The 11,077-nt window shown below is 37.1% G+C and overlaps 1 long non-coding RNA gene across 1 annotated transcript; it reads right to left on the reverse strand.

Annotated features, from left to right (window-relative positions):
• Window positions 1-1,171: 1,171 nt before the first annotated feature.
• LOC310741898 lies at window positions 1,172-1,796 on the reverse strand. The gene is made up of 2 exons (XR_014538091.1): window positions 1,646-1,796; window positions 1,172-1,283 (listed from the first exon to the last, which is right to left on the reverse strand). It is a non-coding gene; the product is annotated as an uncharacterized lncRNA (long non-coding RNA).
• Window positions 1,797-11,077: the final 9,281 nt, after the last annotated feature.

Raw genomic sequence — 11,077 nt, forward strand, 5'->3', positions numbered from 1 at the left:
TATTGCATAACTCATTCATAATACACTGTTTAGTGCAGTGAGCTAGTTTTAGATCCTATTACATTTTTATAGCCAATTTCTCCCAATCATTTGCCAGCCTCATCACATGACTTCTACAAAACAAAAAGCTGCCATGTGTCCTCAGAAAGATATCAAGCCAACCATTGCATCTTTTCAAACTGCTTCTCATGCTACATCATAGAGCACCTGAAAACCTGAGGAAAGTATCATCTAACCTTTTCCACATTCATGAACTCTTAGACACTGATGACTGGCTAGAATTCTTGTGATTGACTGGGGAGGGAGTTATTTATCTCCTACCCAGATATCACAGGCAAATCTGTTTTCTTGTATGCAGTGTTTCTGACTGAAAATCTAAAATAAATCAGACTATACATAATGATTTATTTGATTTCTTATCAATTTAGTTATCACTGCTCAGTGGATTATTTAAGCCTCTCTTATTTTACAGCTGGCATTTAGATCTGGTAAACGGCTAACACATGTTTCTAAGCATTGAGTTAAAAAAGAGGAGTTCTTCAATGTTTATCTTTCTAGCTTCAGCTGGTGATGCAGCTGTTGGCCAGTGAGTCGGAGAGCTAGAGTTTCTTAGCAGAGTTGCGTGTTGCGTTTGGCTCTGGGCTTCCTCACACACTGTGCACGAGGCCTGCGGTTCCTCTCACACACTCCGCCTGCAGTGAGCAGGTGGCCTACAGCTACTTCAGCTGTCTGTCGAGTGTCAGCACACATAATCTTCACACACAAACCCATCCACAACACACTCAAACATCCAGCTCTTACATGCTACATTTGCTATTAATGTACTAAAGGTGCAGTGCAGTGAAAAGAATGTGAGTCAATACAGCTAATAATGGTAATAGTAGTGCTGGTCACCTACTGTAGCTTCTTGACTAAAATATACAGTATGCCTGTTATATTATAGAATAACCATTGAAGTACATACTGTACATAGAGTACACCTATATGATAATAAAAGTCAACTTCTGATACTACCACTGCTCCATATTAAGTATAATGCCAAACTCAGTTTCAGAGGCTGTTCCACTGTCCTGATATGAGCTTTGTTCAAGCTTTTTTCACATGTTCACATACCTCCAAAACCTGAATATCCATTTCCACTGAGAGAACCCGAACATCAATGCAAAATCTCTGTTCCTCCTGACTATACATTTATTAGAATATTCCTAATGCTTTAGTGCAGGAGTCTTCAACTGAAAATCCTTGAGGTCCAGTAAATGAACCCTCCTCGTCAGATGATATACCTAAAAACATGAGTTGATGATGTTTGCCAGACTAAAGAATTTAGTGTAGACAACATTTTAATTGGACACATTATAAATGAATACATAAAAGGAAAAGCTAAAGTGCTTTTGTTTCTGCTGAACCGAGATTACAGATCATAAGTAATAAACGCATACATCACTGGTTAAAAAAACTGAAAATGGAAATCTCATCACATTTTAACTTTACACGTATTGTCTTTACCTAAATAAATGTATCTAATGTTTAACATTGCTCTCTTCTATACTCAATGTTGCATTGATGAAATATCAACAGCAATATCATTCAGAAACACAAACACCATCTTTCCTTATTTTTTAAAATGCCATTGTTTTTCACTCACTGAAAGTTTAATCTTTTGCACATTTCTCTCTGCTGTCTTCACTGCACGCTCAACTGCACGTCTGATCGTAGAAACAGTGAGCATAGTAACTGTAGTAGCGACCCATGGCGCCGTAGGACCCAAATAGCTCTACTGAGCCCACCTTGATGTGCCTGATACAAATTTGGATTTATTAGAAAATTGCATTTGGCATATATTAATTTGATTATGTGAAAAGGCTTTGCGGTCCGGATTTGGTTGGATGCTAGTTGGTGACCCCTGCTTTAGTGGATCCTTGCAACTACCATGCACTAGGCCTTGCACTATGCACACAAAGACATTCACACACTGGTTCTCATTTAGGGCCAATTTAGTGTAGTCAGACCAATGGCATATGTTTTAAAGGCAGGAAGAAACCAGCCTATCCGCACAGACAAGGACGGAATATGCAGATTTCTGATTTGAATTGAATTCTACATCCCATGTAAGCCAATTTAAATAAAAGTGTATAAAAATGAAAAATAAAAGTAGATATGATGGTTTGATTATAATAGTTCACTGATGCAGTTCCGTATTAGCAGTTGTGCAAGAGTTGCTCACACAGATGGGCAAATCTGGTCTCACACACCCAGAGGCTGGAGAAGAAAAGAAACAGAGCTAGAGAGAGCAAGATCTTAACAGCACAGTCTTGCCATGAGAATGTCAGATGTGCCTCTGTCAGGCAGCAGCCATGAGCCCCTATAGCTATTCAGCCTCCCTTGTTCGCTGCCCCTATCCAGATACACACACACACACACACACACACACACACACACACACACACACACACACACACACACACACACACACACACACACACACACACACACACACACACACAGAGAGTGCCAGTGGAGCAGCGCCACAGGAGTGTATGGTTAAGAATAGCAGAAGCCATGTCACATCAGATGTTTCGGGGTACATTCTCTGAGACAAACGGTTCGGTGCCAGGCTGTGCCAGATGAGTGCCTCCTCCTCCCCTCCTGCGATGCCACGCTGCTGCCGGTCCTTTGCTGTCACACACCCTCAGAGCTCCTCGCTGGAGGTTTGGCCCTCAGGTTGACATAATCCTGCAGAGTGCCACATTATTAAGATGATTCCTGTCCCACAGGCCCATGGGATTACAGTGATGTTGCTTCGGTTAGACTGTGTGCTCGTTGCACATCTTCTTTTGTCTCATCTCTGTGTGGGTTTGTGAAATGTGCTTTTTGTTTATTGAGTAAATTGGAGAAATTGAGAGAATGAGCCTTGGATCTTAGATAAGAGACATGCGACAGTGCATGGCCCTTGAGGTGTTCTGGGATTTAGGGAAACGCCTTATTACTCTCCAGTGTTTCTTAGACATATTTCAAGGCAATCGTTATATTGTGAGAATGTGGTGCTGGCTCTAATTTATAATGCTGAATATGGTTATATTGTAGATATATAGCAGGTGTGTTAAATCTAGGTCCAAATAGAGCCCAAATGGCTCACAACTTCTTATCCAAGTACACTAAATAGGCTATGAAATAAAGGGTCTTATACAGGATACAATGCATTATATGCACACTGGGATATAAATAGGCTTTAGATCCCTACCCAATATACAAATAGACTGTACAAGATGCACTGGTGTGCTGTCTGCTCAGTGTGGATTATTTTCTTGCAATCAGGATGGTTCAAAGTTTGTTATTATGAATATATCTTATTTAAATTTAGCAATTTATCAGTAAATGAGATCATTAGAATTTACTTTTTAATGTTGTTAAATAAAAAAAAGTTATGTACTGTTATCAATTCCATTACAGCAGCTATTACCCATCATTTGCCTGATCAGCCTACTGTATATTGTACAATAGGCTCTTTTATTGATTTTTATTTTACTTTATTTGTTAAAGTTTGTGTGAAAATATAATAAAAGTTCATAACATTAACTATGGATTTTTCTGTTTAACTTAGGCTTAGGAGTCTAAATATTTTCTTCTGTCACTCTGCTTAAGGCACGGGTATAAAATTAAAGTATAGGCATCTGACTACATATGTACACTAGAAGTTATCCAGGTATAAGCTGTAAAAATGGTTAAGAAGAGAGAAGCAAATATTGAGCAAATATTTCATCATCTGTTTTCCCAAACAAGGATATAGCATTTGTCAAATCAGCGAAAAAACTAAATGATTTACCTCTACAGGTAAACATACAACAAAAAAAAACCTTAAAAGATGATGGAAGGCCTGAGTGAAAGCAAACAGTGTACTGGCATAATTGTGCGTAAAATAATGACTATAATAAAAAAAGAAATGTAGCAAGAATTGCTACAGATATCAGTGAGAATTAGTTGACACAATGTACAAACTGTTTAAAACAGGATCCGTGAGCACAGTAACAGAAAGAAAGTAATGCAGCAGAAAGCTTTTATTGTCCTCAAGTATAAGAAAGCAAGGGTGAAATTTGGAAAACAACAACAACAAATTAACTAGACAACAGCTTATAGGGAACTGTCTTATTTTCCAAAAAAATACAAATTTAAATTGGATAGATTTGACACTCAATTATTTGTGTGTAAAAACCCAAGAGCAAATTTCTAACCAAACAAGCAAATTAGCAGATTGTTGATGGTCAAGTGCAAAGAAACTAAAAGTGTTACTGAAACAGGTTGACTCCAGATGAAGTTTTGTGAAACAAAGGCTGTAAACACTGTAAATTATATTTAATGAAGGTAATAGTGAGTTAATAAATGTTGGGGTTTTTTTTTTTGTTTGTTTTATTTAGTCTATAGATTATATTTTTATTTTTATAGGATTTTTTATTATTATTTTGAAGTATGCTTGTGGTACTTTCTGCAAAATATTTGACAAGTCTAATGTAGGGCTCTGTGTACATTTGTAAGTGTGGCTGAAGAGTTCAAGCACTTTTTGTAAACTATTGATAAGACATTAATGAGGAGATGTCACAGTAATGGCTACTAGGAAAAAAATTAAAATCGACAACAGGAAATAATTCTACACAGGCTACATCTAAGTGTGCTGTTTATTGTGCTATCCACTTACATTTAAACTATTTTGTGTTGCTGCCACTGCTGGGCACTTGAGCATGCTCTTAACAGCTCACTTGTCAGTCAATATGGCTAAAGCCATCTGCCAAATTAATTACTAATTAATATTATTTATAAAAAAGATAAATAAAATTTCTATAAATAAGATATTTTCAATACATAAAATATGCTGAATTGTTGTTTACTGAAAATATTTTCCTGTTATAGAAAGATTTGGTACATTGTTTTTACCTTTGAAAGGGGATCACTAAATTTTCTGGCACTGAGTTCTAGTTGAAGAACCACTGCTTAAAAATGCATGCAGTGGACATTAGGGTAAACTAGAAGCACTTTTATTTAACACTTTTATTGGCAGGGAAAACAATATTGCACTTAAACACTACGGCTTTAATATAAATTTTCATTTAAATAAAATTTTATTCGTGGAGTTGCAAAAGTTATATCCTTGAGGGTACCAGTTCACTGACAATGAATTAACAATATATTAGCATAAAATTTTTAATTCAAGTGGAATTAAAGCTTTAATATTTAAAAGCAGTCGGGTGTTATTTTATTGAAGAGAACACATTTAAACAGCAGAAGCCACGGATCACCAAACAGCTTCATGTTCTCCAGGCCAAAAGAAAACTAAATCTTATGTCCTACATGTCCCGCATGACCTTAATGAACATGTGTGTGTTGTCCAGCTTTCTCAACTGGGAAAGGAAATGTCTTGTGCCTCTCTGTTCAACTGCCTGATAGTTTCTCATCATGCAATGAAATGTTTGTTAGATCTAATGTATCTATTTCACTGATAATGAGATCGAGTTTATAATCAAAGCCCTGGGGAAACTTAAACTGGAGGACAGTGTGGACACTACTATAAAAACAGCTGGTAAGTTGGAAAATATACTTGTATATCACTTGTGTTATCAATTGAATATAAAATCTAATATTTATTTCATTACATAATACACATAAATACAGTACTCATGAGACTGTAATAGTTCCACTCTGATACAATGACAAAGCAGTGAAACTGGCCCTCAGAAGGAAACCATTTAAAACCACAAAGCCTGCAGCCTTTTAGGTCAGTTTCCCCACATGAGATTATTCCAGAGCCAGTGCTGTTGGCTCTAAGACTGTGTATTATTTGAAGGTTCTATAGAAAATGGTGTTCTGGAACTTCAAATAAACCCTGGCATGTTTGTCATTGTGTTTGTCACAAAGCTCATCCATGTTTTAAAGAAATTCATCTGTGTCAAAGCAAACTTGTAATGCTTCTCTTAGGCAAAGAATCAGTCATGGGTGCAAAATCAACTATTTGTACCAAGTGTGAAAACGCCCATGGTGATCTGCAATATTTTATCTCTTTTAATTGCATTTGTGCAGTTTTTACAGGCTTTCCTACTTCTCGTGATTTTATTGAAAGGCATTGTAGGAAAACAAAGACTGCATGCATAAATGATGAACCACCCTGTGAGCGTACTAAGGTGAGACATTGGACTCAGCTACAGAAGACATGTGCAGTACTGCTAATTAATTTAAGTGTGTGTGCATGCCTGTGTGTTTGTGTGTGTGTGTGTGTGTGTGTGTGTGTGTGTGTGTGTGTGTGTGTGTGTGTGTGTGTGTGTGTGTGTGTGTGTGTGTGTGAGAGAGAGAGAGAGAGAGAGAGAGAGAGAGAGAGAGAGAGAGAGAGAGAGAGAGAGAGCACGCCAATGACTTTATGCTGCAAAGTAATGCCAGATTGTTTCTCTTTCTCTCTAGTTTCATCTTTAAACCAGGAGATGTAAACACCCCCAATTTTCCATACTCCTGGACTACCAGTCTTACTTACTTACTATACCACAGACTTACCATGTGACTAAATATAAATAAAAAATTTATACATTTTCATATATTCTAAAAATTCTCAGTAATCCCATATTGGAAGGAGGACCGTTTTGATGAAGTCTGATATTTTAGAATAGAGTTGTCCTACAGCTTCTTTCTAAGCATCAAACCTTTAGTGAGTTGGAAAGCATTTGTCATTAATGATGGCTGGGCTTTAGTTTTTGTTTTACTCCATTTTCTTTTTATAATAATAAATGTCAAAATAATGGCTCATAAACTGTATGTAGAGCACTTCATGTGAGTTTAAAAGGAGTTTCAAATACAGACCATACTTTATGATTAGGTGTAGAGTATAAAATATTGCTTCTTCTTGCATATAAGCAGCTAAATTGTTTAGCTCGTTTAAGTTGTAAGCCAGCGGCAACCCATGATAGTAGGGGTAGTAGATGCGGAGAAGTAGATGCTGACCCCACAAACAACAAACCCCACTTTATGTAGAGTTTGGACATTGGACCTCTTTGTATGTTTAGAGGCTCTGGCATGGAGGAGTTGGTGTTGGATCTATGATGATCTAAAATGTTGAGCTATTTTATAAATTACTCTGTAGCTCCTGACTGTATAAGACTGTAGAAAGGACATTACTAATAATCCCACACTCCAGTACTCATGGTAGTTCTCACTCTCCAGTGTTTTGTATTGATTTTAAGATTTATAATCATACGCTTGATATCACCCAAATGAGGATGGTTCCCCTTTTTAAGTATGGTTCCTCTCAAGGTTTCTTCCTCATAACATCTAAGGGAGTTTTTCCATGCCACCGTCTCCCCAGGTTTGCTCATCAAAGATAAACATACACCATTCACTTTAATTCTTAAGTTCTGTAAAGCTGCTTTGAGACAATGTCCATTGTGAATAGAATAGAAATAATTTTTAAATTAAACTTGATACTTGACACTAAAGATTATTCTGATTCTGAGGGATTATAAGCTAAATAGACACCACTGTCTGGCTCTGGAGTAAGAGTCTTAAACAGTTAACAGTGCAGCATAGTGAGATATATACAGTGAGGAAAATAAGTATTTGAACACCCTGCTATTTTGCAAGTTCTCCCACTTAGAAATCATGGAGGGGTCTGAAATTGTCATCGTAGGTGCATCTCCACTGTGAGAGACATAATCTAAAAAAAAAAAATCCAGAAATCACAATGTATGATTTTTTTTAACTATTTATTTGTAGGATACAGCTGCAAATAAGTATTTGAACACCTGAGAAAGTCATTGTTAATATTTGGTACGGTAGCCTTTGTTTGCAATTACAGAGGTCAAATGTTTCCTGTAGTTTTTCATCATGTTTGCACACACTGCAGGAGGGATTTTGGCCCACTCCTCCACACAGATCTTCTCTAGATCAGTCAGGTTTCTGGCCTGTCGCTGAGAAACACGGAGTTTGAGATCCCTCCAAAGATTCTCTATTGGGTTTAGGTCTGGAGACTGGCTAGGCCATGCCAGAACCTTGATATGCTTCTTACCTTGATATGCTTCTTACCTTGATATGCTTCTTACAGAGCCACTCCTTGGTTATCATGTTGGAAGACCCAGCCTCGACCCATCTTCAATGCTCTAACTGAGGGAAGGAGGTTGTTCCCCAAAATCTCGCAATACATGGCCCCGGTCATCCTCTCCTTAATACAGTGCAGTCGCCCTGTCCCATGTGCAGAAAAACACCACCAAAGCATGATGCTACCACCCCCATGCTTCACAGTAGGGATGCTGTTCTTGGGATAGTACTCATCATTCTTCTTCCTCCAAACACGTTTAGTGGAATTATGACCCAAAAGTTCTATTTTGGTCTCATCTGACCACATGACTTTCTCCCATGACTCCTCTGGATCATCCAAATGGTCATTGGCAAACTTAAGACATGCCTGGACATGTGCTGGTTTAAGCAGGGGAACCTTCCGTGCCATGCATGATTTCAAACCATGACGTCTTAGTGTATTACCAACAGTAACCTTGGAAACGGTGGTCCCAGCTCTTTTCAGGTCATTGACCAGCTCCTCCCGTGTAGTTCTGGGCTGATTTCTCGCCCTTGTTAGGATCATTGAGACCCCACGAAGTGAGATCTTGCATGGAGCCTCAGTCCGAGGGAGATTGACAGTCATGTTTAGCTTCTTTCATTTTCTAATGATTGCTCCAACAGTGGACCTTTTTTCACCAAGCTGCTTGGCAATTTCACCGTAGCCCTTTCCAGCCTTGTGGAGGTGTACAGTTTTGTCTCTAGTGTCTTTGGACAGCTCTTTGGTCTTGGCCATGTTAGTAGTTGGATTCTTACTGATTGTATGGGGTGGACAGGTGTCTTTATGCAGCTAACGACCTCAAACAGGTGCATCTAATTTAGGATATTAAATGTAGTGGAGGTGGACATTTTAAAGGCAGACTAACAGGTCTTTGAGGGTCAGAATTCTAGCTGATAGACAGGTGTTCAAATACTTATTTGCAGCTGTATCATACAAATAAATAGTTTAAAAATCATATATTGTGATTTCTGGATTTTTTTTTTTAGAATATGTCTCTCACAGTAGACATGCACCTACGATGACAATTTCAGACCCCTTCATGATTTCTAAGTGGAAGAACTTGCAAAATAGCAGGGTGTTCAAATACTTATTTTCCTCACTGTATATATATATATATATATATATATATATATATATATATATATATATATATATATATATATATATATATATATATATATATATATATATATATATATATATACATACATACATACACATCACACACACATGGTTTGTCAAATCCAGTGTATATAGCACTAATTGTATGGTGTGCATGTGCATATATTTTATGCATCTATGTCACGTATTATACTGTATATGTCTGTTCCAACTTTCAAAAACAGAATAAAACCATTGCTTTATTGTTTTTTTTTATATTCAATCTGAATATTACCACAGTAATCAATCATTAATTATGTGGCACAATATGCTTTATTATACTTTGCACAGGATTTAATCATTTACACATTTTTTTGTTAATCTCCTAGTACACAGCCATGAATACACACTTAGCACAATCATAATAAATATGGACCATAGTTTTAGGGTGGAATTATTTATTTATTTATTTGTTTATTTGTTTATTTGTTTGTTTATCTATCAGTGATTGCTTTATATTGCTGAGGTAGGATCTACTAACCACACTGACACACTTATTCACACCAAGAGGCAATTAGGCACAGCCAGTCACAACCTTCATGTTCTGCACATTTGCATTTTACACACTCACAAAAAGTCAAATCTTATGCAAAACCCCCCCCAAAAAAAACAAAAACAAAAAAAACAGGCAAGGTGTAAGAATGTTGAGAAATGAGAAACAACAGCCAAAGAGACAAAATGTGGAGAAAGGCTAAGCTAGAGTATGAGCCCTGTTAGATCAGACAGAAGCCACACTCTCTGCACACAAATCACACTTTCTGGTCCTCATGGATAAAAAAAAAATAAAAAAATCTAAGATATTTCAGCTGCTTTGGGCTCAGAGTCTTTCACATATTGCATACATGAATTGCTAAATACTCTATTGCCAATTATCAAAGCTCTGTCAATCCCTATAATTTCTGTTCAATTATACTAAAATTTAAAGCATGCCACAGGAAAAAAAAAATGAAATGAAGGATAAGAGGATGTGAGTTTCATCTACCTCAATGATTTAGTGGGATATGGCTTCTTTTCTTTTCTTTTTTTTGATATATTTCCTCTTTCATCTGCTTTGTATTCTGCATCTTTATCACGTTTTTTAGTGGCTAGTGACACCTGGCCTTACATGTTATTGCCAGTTTTAGCCTCAGAGCTAATGAACGGGGTGATGGGAAGGTCTGCTCTAATAGATCCTTCTCAGCCCAAGGACACAAGGACACAGACACACAGAGTCCTCTTCTGGTGCACTGGTGAGAAGTGTAGTATGTGTGTGTTTGTGTGTGTGTGTGTGTGTGTGTGTGTTTGTGTATATATGCCTTTCATGAGCAGTTTGTAGAATGGTGTACACGCTTATCTGTGTCGCTATATATTTCTATCAGACATCACACATTTAATCTGATCAGATTTGAACAGCCCCCTTTTTTGACATGAGCATTACACATGGAGCCATGTTTTATTTTGACCCTGTCAGAATCAGTCAAATTAAACAGCTACTACTGTGAATCTGCTGACATAGACAACAAAAGGGAAGATGTTTGACACATGTCAAGCCTCGACATTTCCTCTGTGGTGTGGTGTAGCAGGGAGAAAAAAAGATTTACTTTCAATTAAAGAGCACTGATTGAAAAAGACCATTTCTATAAAAACCAAACTCTTCATCAAGAATCCAATTACCTCCTCCTGAAAAAGAAACCAATAACGAGTTTTCCAAGAATGTAATTCTTAATGATGGACCTTGAATGGAATAACTCATGCCAATTAACCATTTTCATTTGATTTAGATGGACTAGATAATGTTTCACAATATCAATTACATGACAAGCTTCGAATGGAGAATCTTAATGATGAAAGGAG

This window comes from Silurus aristotelis, assembly GCF_946808225.1.
Source record: "Silurus aristotelis genome assembly, chromosome: 2".
In the NCBI taxonomy this organism is placed as follows: Eukaryota; Metazoa; Chordata; class Actinopteri; order Siluriformes; family Siluridae; genus Silurus; species Silurus aristotelis.